Source organism: Theobroma umbraticum, unplaced genomic scaffold (genome assembly GCF_002168275.2).
Source record: "Theobroma umbraticum cultivar Fairchild unplaced genomic scaffold, ASM216827v3 scaffold_95.0, whole genome shotgun sequence".
Taxonomy (NCBI): Eukaryota; Viridiplantae; Streptophyta; class Magnoliopsida; order Malvales; family Malvaceae; genus Theobroma; species Theobroma umbraticum.
In genome coordinates, this window is record NW_018397257.1 from 1,994,925 (window position 1) to 2,009,524 (window position 14,600).

A 14,600-nucleotide genomic window follows, 5' to 3' on the forward strand; every position below is an offset into this window, starting at 1 on the left:
ATGTTGGTTTGAGGTTAGTGAGTGGAAGTTACTTAGGTCGGAATTAGTTCAAGAGACCACCAACACGATACAGTTGATTAGAGAGAGGATGCTAACGTTATAAAGTCTCCAAAAATACATATACCGACCATAGATGTCAAGTGTTGGAGTTTGAGGTTGGTGACCTGTTAGAGTAAGATCTTAATGGATTGATGTGATTGTGTAAAGCATGGATTTTAAAATTTTCTTTTATAAAGGAAGCAAGCAATCTAATTACACAAGCGGAAACATACATCATTATTATTGCAAGTAATATAATCCCATCTTAAAAAAATAAGCATCTGTTAAGTAAGAAAAACCATACCTTCCATTTTGAGATTCTTACTTTCGGACACCACCACACCAATGAATGACTTCTTGACCAAACAAGTTTACCACTTATTCTTTAAGAATACTTTCAACTTTAACCTTGAGTAAACACGGTGTGAAATGCAAGACTACAAGATGGCAGCCGGTTTTGTTTCTTCTTTCTTTGGAAAAGCTTGGAAGAGGAGAAGAGAAGTGACGGCTAAAACGTTTTCAAGAAAAAGTACGCTGTTTTATTTTCTTCCAATCTCTTCTCTTTTTATTGAAACTCTTGCCTCAAAGGTTTAATTAAAATGAAGCACCTTTGAATTAATCTTGACCATCCATTTAGAGTTATGAAAGCATCAAACATGCTGCATAATTATTAAAATTAAAATTAAAAAATAAATAATTTAATTATTTAATTATCATTTAGAGTTTTTGATAAGATAAACTCCTTATTGAATAATAACTCTTATTTTATTATTATCTATCTTTATTTTAAAAAAATTAATAATAAATAAAAGAGTGGTAGTCAAATATGGAGTCTCTTTTTAATGAACATGGATGTCTAGATTCATTTTGCTAGAATCCTCCTAACATTTTCTTAATTTACGATAACTCTTGTCTTTAATTAAGAAAAAAATATTTTATCTTGTCTAAATTGAGGTAAATATGTTTTCTTGTCTAGATTAAGACAAAAAATATTTTTCTTATTTTAAATTAAGATAAAAATATTTTCTTGTCTAAATTAAGACTATACATGTTTTCTTGTCTAAATTAAGACAAACATGTTAAAGCTGCCATTTTTGTATATAATTTAATTAATCAAATTAAAACATGCATTCCAACTTCAACAAGTTGAATTCTATGAAGCTAAATGGGGAATTTATTTTGACATAGATATTTCAAGCTCTAATAAACTTAGAATTATTCTTAATCTCTTTAAAAATAATTCAAGCGTATTAACCATGAAATCACTCCACCATAGACTCATGGTTGCACTCTTGGTTTAACTATAATTACAAGAAATAATTCAATACTTCATATTAATTATTAGTTGTTCAATTGCAAAACTTATATTGTGAACCCTCATTCCTATCCAATGACAAAAGGTGAAAATACATTTTCACCCTTTATGTCAATTTTATCCCTCAATCTTAAATTTCATGTAATTGGTGATTTAATACTATATATCTAATCTTTTAAGTATCTGGATGTGATGAGCAGCTAAGTCATCAATCCACTAGGCCCAGATTAATCACCAATCTTCCTGAAATCACTAGAAGTGATGTTAATGCTATGAACTCCATTATCTGGATATATGTTCCTTGATGTTCATCTCAATTATAATCCTAGAATACGGAGTCTAGATCACCACTTTATGATAATCATGCTCATGGTAAATCATAGATTATAAGGAGATTAAACATGAGTCCACTATCCATCAAGATTTCGGTTCTACTATAAGCAAATGAATAATTGTGAGATCAAGATTTAAGTAACGGTAAAACTTAAATTTGATTCTCATAAGATTCCAGTTCATGTTATAGTGTATTACTCAAAATCAACCATTTTGATGATTTAGGACTCATCATTCCATTGAAATGAATCACATTCGTTTCGTTGGAAGTAATCTGGACACTATAGCCTTAACACAATAAAGTGACCAACTTTATTATTTGGCTGTGAAAAATTTTTAATTCAATTAAAATACATGTCTCATATGTATAACTCTTCATACAAATGAATTTTAATATCTCAATAGAATCATGGTACCTTAATAACTACATAATGAATGCTTAGTAAAACAAACTCTTCGTCTTATTATCAAAATGTACTTTTATTACAAATAAATTTTATGAAATTAAGCATGGGAATAAACTTGCTTTCCAAGGCATCATATTCTCAAAATTCCTAACAATCTCTCACTTGCCTTAAAGCAAGTATGACATATCCCTCATTCAAAGACCTTCTAAGTGACCATCAAAACTCTTTTGTGTTAGAGTCTTTGTGAATGGATCGGCGAGGTTCTACTCTATTGGAATTTTCTTCACAAATACTTCTCCAAGTTGTACGATCTCTCGAATCAGATGATACTTCCTTTCAATATGTTTTGCTACTTTATGATTTTGTAGTTCTTTTGAGTTAGCTACCGCTCCACTATTATCACAATAGAGTGTAATAGGCTTGTTCGAATATGGAATTACTTCATGGTCCATAATGAACTTATGGAGCCATATACCTTCCTTTACTACTTCACAAGCCGTAACATACTCTACCTTTATAATAGAGTCTGCAGTACAAAATTGCTTTGCACTCCTCCAAACTATGGCTCCTTTTCTAATGGTGAAAATAGATCTTGATGTCAATTTTCTAGAATCAACTTTAGACTAAAAGTCTGAATCAGTGTACCCTGTTGCTACAAGGTCACTTCTTGAAAATACAAGCGTGTAATTCTTCGTTCTACGAAGATATTCAAAAATGCACTTGACTGCAGTCCAGTGCTCCATGCTTGGGTTTGATTGAAATCTGCTAACCAATCCAATTGCATAGCAAATATCTGGCCTAATGTACAACATAGCATATATGAGACTTCCAACAGCAAATGCATATGGAATTCATCTTATGCTTTCAACTTCTTTTAGAGTTTTAGGTGACATCTTCTTAGAAAGTTTTATTCCATGTCTAAAGGGCATAAAACCTTTCTTGGAATCTGGCATAGCAAACTTGCCCAAAATATTGTCTCTATAGGATCTTGAGATAATGCTATCTGCTTGTTCTTATGATCCCTTATTCTTACGATCCCTTATAAGTTTGATCCCCAGAACATAGCTAGCTTCTCTCAAATCCTTCGTATTGAATTATTGGTTCAGCTAACCTTTAACTGTTGATAACATTCCTATATCATTCCCAATGAGTATAATGTCATCAACATAAAGGATTAGGAAAACAACCTTTTTATCTTGTATCTTTTTATTTGACACAAGGTTTGTCAACATTTTGCTGGAAACCATATGATTTGATAATACTATCAAATCTTATGTTTGAAGACCTAGATGCTTGTTTAAGTCCATAAATGGACCTATGTAATTCACAAACCTTATGCTCATGGCCTTTTTTAATGAAACCTTCTGGTTGAGCCATATAAATACACTTTTCAAGATCTCCATTTAAAAATGCGATCTTGACATACATTTTCCATATCCTATAATCAAGATATGCAGCTACGGATAGGAGGATCCTAATGGACTTAAGCATTGCAACCAGCAAGAAGGTTCCCTCATAGTTAATCGCTTTTCTTTGGGTAAAACCCTTGGCCACTAGTCTATCCTTGGAGGTCTCCACCTTCCCATCACTTCTTTTTTTATCTCTTGTAAATCCATTTGCTCTCTATAGGTTTTATCCCTTTAGGTGGATCTACTAGAGTCCCAACTTCGTTGGAATCAATGGAGTTCAACTCAGATTTCATTGCCTTATGCCACTCTTTAGCATCTATATCGTTAATAACTTCTTTATACATAATAGAGTCAGATTCATGTTCATTTAAGAGCGCAATCATGTTTTCTCCCAAACCATGTATCTCTCTAGTTGTCTCACAACCTTCTCACTATGCTAAGGAACCACTATTTGATGTTCAGTTTGTTTTTCTATTTTAACCCTTGAATCAGACTGTGTTATGACATCTTCAGAATTAACTTTTAAGTCTAAAGGATCAGATAATTCTTTTAAGACAATTTTACTTGTAGGTTTGTGATTTCTCACAAACTTTTTCTCTACAAATATGACATTTGCACTAACGAAAACTTTCTTATCTTCAGGACTATAAAAGTAATAACCTCTGGTTCCTTTTGGATATCCTATAAACAAGCACAGCTCAGTCTTTGGTTCCATCTTTGTGGACTCAAGCTTTAAAATATGTGCAGGACACCCCCAAGTTCATAGATGATGTACAGATGATTTGCACCTTGTCCACAGCTCCCTTGGTGTCTTAAGCACAGCTTTAGATGGAGCAAAATTGAGCAAGTACTCACAGTTTGCATACAATATCCCCAGAATGAGATTGAAAGGTTAGCATAGGACATCATTGATCTAACCATTTCTAAAAGAGTTCTATTTCTTCTTTCAGCTACACCATTATGTTGAGGTGTTCTTAGCACTAACAAATTGAAAACTATCCCATTGTCAGTGTGGTATTGCTGAAATTCATTTGATAAATACTCATCTCCCCGATCTAATCAAAGTTGTTTTAATGGCTTGCCTAATTGCTTTTCAATTTCAGCTTTGAATTCTCTGAACTTTTCAAAGGATTCACTTTTTCTATGCATTAAATACATAAAGCCATGTCTTGACTTGTCATTAATAAAAGTTATGAAATATTCATTAACTCCTCTAGCTTCTACGTTCATTGGTCCACACACATCTGTGTGCACCAAGTCTAGAACGTTTGGCATTCTATTACCTTTTGCCTGAAAAGGCCCTTTAGTCATTTTAGCTTCAATACAAAACTCACATACTGGCAAAAGACCCTCAACCATGTCTAGTAGAGTACCATCCTTTATAATCCCTTTGAGTCTATTTTGATTCATATGACCTAAACGCAAATGCCAAAGATAATTTTGATTATATTAGATTCTTTCACTTTTTTAGTTTTAAATGGTATTGCTTTTATAGCATTTGCAGAATAAGTCATAGGCTCAAGGAAATAAAGATTATATCTTACAATTCTAGAACAAATAAAATCCTTATTCAAATAAACAGTGAGTGTCTCATTGAAATAAACTGAATATCTAGACTTTATTAAACAAAAGACAAAAATTTTTTTTTTATAAGTCTCTAGAATGTAATAAATATTTTCCAAAACTAAGCTATGACCATAAGAAAATTGGAGAATAATGGCTCCCACTGCTAATGCTGAAATGAATGTTCCATTTGCCATCCTTATCCGAAACTTCCCTTTACTTAATTTTCTCTTTTGTTGAAACCTCTGTAAAGAATTACAAACATGGTTAGTGGCTCCAGAATCTACTATCTAAGTATCCATAGAATCAACCACTAAACAAGCTTCTAACATATTTAGAAAACCCATACCTTGTTTACTTTTCTAGATTTCTTTAAGGTAAACCTTGCAATTTCGCTTCTAATGTCCTTCACACCACAATGGAAACATTTTCCTTTGGAGTTGTCTTTTAAAGTCGTCTTTTTCTTCATGGGTTTTTTCTTTGCTCCCATTAAGCCCTTAAAAGTCTTTTTATTTCTAACTATCTTTTTTTTACCTTTGGGTTTGGGCTTAGAAGTGGAAACTGCTTGTGCTTCAGGTTTTTTTTTCAAATCAAGATTCGCTTCCACATTTTGGAGATCATTCGTTAGCCCGTTTAGGTGTAATCCCTAGTGTGTAGTTCATAATCCAATTTGAACAATGAAAATGATGAATTCAAGCTATGAACGATGATTGACATTTGCATTTTGGCATCTATCTCAGCTCCATTTAGTTCTACCTCATTGAGAGAAGAGATCATTTTTAGCGTGTAATCTTTAATTGGCTTCCCAGGTTTCTACTTAAGGTCTTTAAAAGCATTGATTGCTTTCACCTTAGCAGACCTTGTCTTTGTACCAAATATCTCATGTAGTAGCATTATGTTAGTAGCATTACCCATGCCTTCGTGTTGCTTTTGCAATATACTGTTCATAGAAGCTAGTATATAACATTTAACCAAGTCATTTGCATCATGCCACTTTTTGTGATATTCAGTATCATGTGGAGTTAATTGGGAAGTTAGTGCTTCAGGCTCATGGTCTGAAAGAACCCATATGATTTTGTCATAATTAAGAACGATATTATGGTTTTTTTTCCATTCAGTGTAGTTATCACCGTTCAAAGTGCATTTGTTCAACAAAATTGAAAGTGGATTCATATTTGTGATGTACATATGTTTTTGAAAGTACATTTTGAAATTATATAAGCATACTAGATATTTATGGACTTTGAACATTTCATGATGCGTGTATGCATGATGACAATATATAAAACCCTATAAATTATATTACTAGTTTGACAGTCATCTACCTTTATGTAATAAATTAATCGACTATGGGCCGTGAGAATTTACTACTAGGCAAACTGGGACCCTCCCACTTAACTATGTTGCCTAGTATCTTCATACTTAACATGGTTAAGGAGTGCCTCCATTTAGTCCACAAAGTTTACTAATAGAGCTACTGTAGGCAGGTTAATAGTAAATTCATGTTGAGTGTAATAACCATTGTTTCATTGTTTTAAGCTCCTTATTTAGTGAGCCTCTATGGGAGGTCTCATTTCATAATCCACCTAAAAAGATTTATTCTTTTAGAGACCCAGTCCGTCATGATCTAGATTTATGTCCGCTTGTAGGGAGTAACATGTTTTACATGCTAAAGGGCCAACAATGGAGACCATGGACTCTGGGATTACTAGCATCCTCACCCACTCAATATTTTTATACTTAAGGTTTTGATTAACTTTTTATAGGATTTTAGAATATCCTAAGTCAAATTATGGGCTTGGTTATGTTTCCAACTAAACGCTTTTAGTATATTACTAAGTCCATATTACCATCTTGTCTAGATGTGATTTATTTTCCTATATTCATTATGTATCTCATAGCATAAAACTGCTTTAAAACTAAAATATATAATGTATGCATGGCATTGCTTAAGAAAAGTTGGCATCTTAATTTTAGATGATGTGTTTTGAGGCGTACAAATAGTATCTAATATCATTCATATAGTTACATATAAATATATATAATAATAAGCCACATTAATGTCCATCCTAGAAAAATATAATAAATAAAACAAAAGATTATAACTTGTAATTCTCTTTAATCTTGCTTCCTTCCATTGCTTGTTCAGATCACATCCATTTAGCACTCTTTTGAATTTTATGACTATTTAAAATCTTCAATATTAATTTTAATTTTAACCCAATTTAAGAAAATAATTTTATTTTTTTTCAATTAATTAATCTCATTAATTAATTCCAAAAACAAAATAATTTTGAATCCAAGATTAAAATAAATTAATTTTCCAAAAAAATATAAATTTTGGAAAATTTTTAAGAATATATATAATTTTTTTTAAAAATTAATTTATTAAAAAAATATTTGGAAGATGGCCCGCCTTAATGGGTTGTTGCCCAATAGCCCAAAGGCGAGTTGTTGCCAGTAACACATTGCTACTGTGAGCTGCCCAGCAACACACATATGCTGTGTGATGCTCTGTAGCACACATGGGACTATGTTACCTGGCAAAACACCCCAACCCTCTTTCCTTTTTTTTAAATCACAATAATATTTAATAAAAAATTATTTTTATAATAATAGAATTTGAATATAAGAAAAAGTCTTTTTCTTAAAAAAATTGATATAAGAAAAATTCTTTTTTCTTAAAAAAATTAACAATCATAAAAAAATTAAAGAGACCAAATATTACCCAATTACCTTTTTCCTTTTGGCTTTGAACTTCTTTTTCCATGGATGCACCAAATATATCAAGTGATATTAAAATTACATAGCTTTTCCTAGTTACATAAATTTAAGAAAAAATAAAAAAATAAAAAAGAAAACATGGCGATGACAGGCCGCCCTTCTTGTTACATAGCCAAAAGAAAAAGATTACATATAAAATTTTTTAGGACAATTAATGTGGTAAAAACCTTGAATCATACATCATAACATACAACCATACATTGATCATATCAAGATTGTTAAGTATATGCAAAGGTGCCAACCATGCAAAATAAATATAGGAAACAAAACTTACAATACTTCTTGTTTTGATGCCAATTGTTGGAGTAGGATCTTAGTGGATTGATGCGATTGTGTAAAGTATGGATTTCAAAAATTTTGTTTTATAAAGGAAGCAAGCAATCTAATTATACAAGTGGAAAAACACATCATTCTTATTGTAAGTAACATAATCACATTCTAAAAAATGTAAGAATCTATTAAGTAAAAAAAAACATACCTTTTATTTTGAGATTCTTATTTTCAGACACCACCACACCAATGAATAATTTCTCGACTAAATAAGTTTACTACTTATTCTTTAAGGATGCCTTCAACTTGAACCTTGAGTGGATAAGGTGTGGAATGCTAGACTACAAGATGGCAACGTATTTTATCTCTATTTTCTTCCTAAAAATTAATGGCTATTTTCTTTCATAAAATTCAACCAAGAATACTAGAAACGAAGAAAGATATGGCAAAGTTTAGAGGATGAGGAGAGAAATGACGGCTGAAACTTTTTCAAGAAAAGTATGTTCCTTTCTTTTCTTTCAATCTCTTTTCTTTTTAGTAAAACTCTTGCCTTAAAGGTTTAATCAAAATCAAATATCTTTGAATTGATCTTGACCATCCGTTTAGAGTTATGGAAGCATCAAATATGCTCCTTAATTATCAAAATTAAAATTAAAGGATAAATAATTTAATTCTTTACTTATCATTTAGAGTTCTTGATAAAATAAAACTCGTTATTAAATAATAACTCTTGTTTTATTATTATCCATCTTTATTTAAAAAGAATTAATAGTAAATAAAAGAGTGATAGTCAAATATGGAGTCTCCTTTAATCAACATGGATGTTTAAATTCATTTTACAAAAATCCTATTAGTATTATTTTAATTTAAAATAACTCTGGTCTTTGATTAAGATAAAAATATTTTATCTTGTTTAAATTGAGACAAATATGTTTTATTGTCTAGATTAAAATAAAAAATATTTTTCTTGTCTTAAATTAAGACAAACATATTTTTTTGTTTAAATTAAGACAAACATGTTTTCTTGTCTAAATTAAGACAACATATTAAAATTGTATTTTTGTACACAATTTATTAATCAAATAAAACATGCATTCTATCATAACAAGTTGATTCTATGAAGCTAAGTGGGTAATCTATTTGGAGATAGATATTCCAGCTCCAATAACTTAGATTATTCTTTAATCTCATTAAAAAAATAATTCAAGCTTATTAACCATAAAATCACTCCACCATAGATTCATGGTTGCACTTTTGGATTAACTATAATTACAAGAAATAATTCAATACTTGATATTTGTTATTAGTTGTCCAATTGCAAACCTTATATTGTGAATACTCATAACCATCCAATTACAAAAGGTGAAATTACCATTTTACCCGTTATGTCAATTTTCTCCTTTAGTTTAAATTTCATCCAATTAGTGATTTAATACTCTAGATCTAATCTTTTGAGTATCTAAATGTGAAGAGTAGCTAATTCATCAATCCTCTAGGTCTAGATTAATCACCAATTTTTATAAAATCACTAGAAGTGATATTAATGCTATGAAGTCCATTATTTGGATATATATTTCTAAATGTTCATCTCGATTATAATCCAAAAATATAGAGTCTAGATCAATGCTTTATGATGATCATGCTCATAGTAAATCAAAGATTATAAAGAGATTAAAGATGAGTCCAAAATCCATCAGGATTTTGGTTTTCCTATAAGCAAATGCATTAGTGTAAGATCAAGATTTAATTAATGGTTAAACTTAAATTTAATTCTAACATGATTCCAATTCATGTTATTATGTCAATACTCGAAGTGAACCATTTCGATGATTTAAGACTTATCATTCCTTTGAAATTAATCATATTTGTTTCGTTGGAATTAATTTGGACACTACAACCTTAGCACAATAAAGTGACCAACTTTATTATATGGCTATAAATAATTTTTAGATTCTATTAAAATACATGTCTCCTATATATGACTTTTCATACAAATGTATTTTAATATTTCAATAGAATCATAGTACCTTAATAACTAGATAATGAATGCTTACTTAAAATAAACTCTTCGTTTTATTATCAAAATGTACTTTTATTACAAATAAATTTAAAGAAATTAAGGAAGAGAATATACTTACTTTCCAGGGCACCATATTCTCATTCCCATGATGCAACATAAATGGGGATTGTACATTATCGGCTCAAGATGCAATATGGCTTTTACATTGTCGGCCCAAGGTTGATGGGGGTCAAACTATCATAATGTATGAATTAATGATTTATGGTTGAAAATGGTGTAAATTTTTTAGAAATGTTGTATGTTATGTTAATTGAGTATTGATCATGACGTATATTTACTATGGCATGAATGTAGGCTTGGTTAGATACAAATCAACCTTATAACTAGTACCAATAGGTAAGAAGACTTACAATTAGCAGAAATGGAGAATTTGTGCCAGAATATTTAGGTCTTGAATTGAAAGTATCGGTACATATGGCGTATGTATCGACACATTTAAACAGAATGCTTAAAGATGCTTTTCATGTAAAATGTATTGATACATTTCATTAAAGTATCGATAGATTTTTTTAAAAGGTATTGATACATTTTATCAATAGATTCATTGCAGAAAAGGTTATTTGAGCAAATTTGATGAAAACTACCAAGGTAAATGATTTTCAAAACTTTTATATCAAGTTGTTTTCATGTAAAATTGCATGAATTATGTTATCCACTATGTTTCATGATCATTAGAGTAATGAGGAAAGATTTATGACTCATACGTGTTTAATATTGCATGTTTATGAAATACTCTTATCCCTTGGTTTGTCCCCTTCCCGTATCCTCTCACGGAGTCTTTGTGTCTCACATATTGTTTTTTTTATTTATTCTTATTGCAGATCAATGATAACACTCTTTTGCTAGCAACTAGTGTCACGGAGACGTGATCCGGTCATTCTTCATTGGTAGTTGTCTAGTAGCCACTTAATGCCTAGTGAGTAGGTCATGATCTACTGACAAGTCGATCTTTTATTTTGTTTATAAATAATTCTTTGCACTAAAATGTTAAGCCATTGTATGGTAAGTTACTTTTATGATAATATTTCAATATTATGAATGTTGAGCCATGGAAGGGTAAATTATTTTCATGGGATTATGTGAATATTGTGAATGATGGCTAGCGAACCTATATGAGCACCGAAGGTGCCTTTATAGATTCTATGCTAATTATATTGAGTAAATATTTTATGAATGAAAAGCTTGTACACCTTTTATGTTGAGAAGTCCATAATTGTGTACTTACACCTAAGCATGGATGCTTATGTTTACATTTATCTATGCTTGCATGTGATTGATGATTTCTTGAGGTTAAAAAGCTTGCTTGGGCCTAGTAGGCAACACCTGTCTAGGTCATTGTGCCAGTCATGATCCCTCTAGGAAATGGGATGTGACATAATGTTACCTTTTCTTCGTTAAACATCTAGTTATTTTAGCCTAGCCTTTTAATTAAATTTCTAATTTTTTATCCCACACTTTTAAGTATATAATCATTCTAGGAAGTGTTATGAGCTAAATGTTGAATAAGGTAGAAAGGTGAAGTTGATCAAAAAAGTTCAAAATATGCTTAGTATTCACCCCATTACTTACAATAGAAAGAAATAAGTTTGAGGTTGTAAAAATTATGATGATAAAAAAAAGAAAAAGAATTAAGTGTTGGCCAAAAGAAAAGTTCAAAGTTGAAGAAAAGGTGTTACGTAGAGAATGAGAATAAGAGCTCTATTTAGGACCTATACTTATGTGCTTAGTGTGAATTAAGCCACATTAGTGACCTTTATTCTACCTTGACCTAGCCATTCATTACAAGCTTAATAACCTATGGGATTCTACTACTAATTCAAAATTGTGCATTGGAAAAAGCTTATCTGAATTATATATTGTTTTTTATAAAAGATTAGACACACACATGAAAATCTATTCGAGAATGACCTTACATTTGAATTGAAACATGAACTTCAATGATGCCTATAATTTGCCTTGAGTTGGAGATTTATAGATATACTTTTGAGGAAATTATGAAGATCATTGATTTGCTGTTACTTGTCTCTAGTTAGTTTGTTTATATATGATTACGTTCACCATTTAAATTGCTTTCATTTTGCTTTAGGTTTTTTATATGTTTTGCTCGAGGACTAGTAAAATCTTAAGTTTGGGCTGTGATAAGTCTATTTTATAGAGTTATTTGGTCACAATTTTCGATGTATTTTGCCTAAATTCTTGAGAATTAGTTTAAGTATTTGTTAATTTTAGTTATTTATTTTAATTAAGTTAATTGTATTAGGTTAAATTGCTTTAAGTGATTTTATGATATTTTGCTTTAAGTTTAGTTATTATTTAAGTTAATTTGTTCCTTTTGTAAGTGTGCAATGAAAAAGGTGATAATTTATGAAGAATAATGCATTCAAGGTGCAGACTTGCACTACACATGTTCTTGTATTTCGAAAATATCTTCACTATAGAAGTCTAGTTGATATGATTCTTAAACCATTGAAAAGATAAGAGGTAGTTCTAGAACTTTTGTGTTTACCATTTGACCCAGTTTAACTTGGAAAAAGGGAAAAATTGCATCACAATTTGAAGTGGTGTAGCAAGACTTGGAAATTCAGGATAGAGTGTAAAGCATAGTGGTGCCCTGAAAAGGGATGTATTCAGGATAGAGTGTTCTCTACTCTAACTGATTACAGAAAGCTCTAATCGATTAAAAGTTCTCTGTCTTTATGTTTCTCTTCTTCAATGAACTTTCTCTAACTAGTTATAGCAAGTTCTAATCGATTACAAACTTTCTATTTTCATTTTTCTCTACATAACAATACAATGAACAGGAACAATATTAGGAACATGGCTTTGATGCATAGTGATCTCATAATTATAACAAATTTACAATTCTCTTGCAAGGCTTTTATGTTCCATGGGATTCGTCCAATTATTACTTAATAACTCTTTATTATTGCATTAACATGAAAGAAAACCTCTATTACATATAATTATGTGATTAAATATGCATTAAATGAGAATATATATTCCTTGACCAATCTAATTGGCTCAAAGGTATAAACGAACACTGTCTTTATTAATCACCTTGCTCTTTCTTTCTCTTAAGTGATTAACTTTTCATTAAATTTAGCAATCTTCTTGATTGGCCTTTAATTACTAACTTTGTTAGGGGTATTAAATTAAATCTTGAACACTTAAATAACAAGATTAGACATTAATGAATGAGAAATGTTTTGTTATCATCAAAAACTTATAGAGTCAACACTCTTGACATTATACATTCATGTTCCTCATTGTAGCAATCAAATACCATGAGACAAGATTTGTAACCCCATCATCTTGATAATTATCACCATCACTTGAGGTTGCAATCATTGCGTTCTTTTTGGAACTTCTTGAGATTTTTTTCTTGCTTGGGTACTCATATTTGGTATCTTTTGACTTTTTGTAATTATGGCATGTCAAATGATCATTTGAATGCTCCACTTTTGGCACATATCTCTTTATAAGTTTTCTATTTCTATAATTTTTAATCATGAACTTATTGAATTTTCTAGCAAACATAGCTATGTCTTCCTCACTCTCACTATCATTTTTTATGACTCTTTCCTCTTTCTTATCTATGGATTTAAGGCATCTTTCTTTCATTTGACTTATTTCTCTCTAGACTCTTTTTTGTCACTCTCACGGTTAATTGTTAACTCATAAGTGATAGGGAATCCTATAAGTTCTTCTAATTTCAAGGTATTTGGATTTTTTACTTCTTCTACAACCCTAACTTTAGGTCTTCAAGTTTTAGGTAGGCTATACAAGATCTTTTTCACTAGTTGGGCATTTAGGAAGTCTTTCCTTAGATCTTTCAAACCTTGTATAATACTCGTGAACCTTTCAAGCATCTCACTTATTGATTCACTCTCTTTCATCTTAAATAGTTCATAATCATGGATAAGCAGTCCAATTTTGGATTCTTTTACTTGGTTAGTTCCCTCATATGTGGTCTTTAAAGTATCCCAAATTTGTTTGACATTTTCGCACATAGAGACTTTATTATATTCACTAGAACTCAAAGCATAAAAAAGACTATTATATGCCTTACAATTTGTTTGGACTAGTTCCTTATCCTTATCACTCCGCTCATCTCTAGGCTTGATTAATAATTTTCCTTCTCATAATTTATATGGAACATTAAGGCTATCTAATATCACATTTCTCACATCCAAATCCATAGACTGAATAAACATTTCCATTCTCTTTTTCTAATAAGGATAATTATAACTGTTAGAATAGGATCTTAATGGATTGATGTGATTATGTAAAGCATGGATTTCAGAAAATTTCTTTTATAAAGGAAGCGAGCAATCCAATTACACAAGCAAAAACACATATCATTCTTGTTGCAAGTAACATAATCACATTTTAAAGAAATA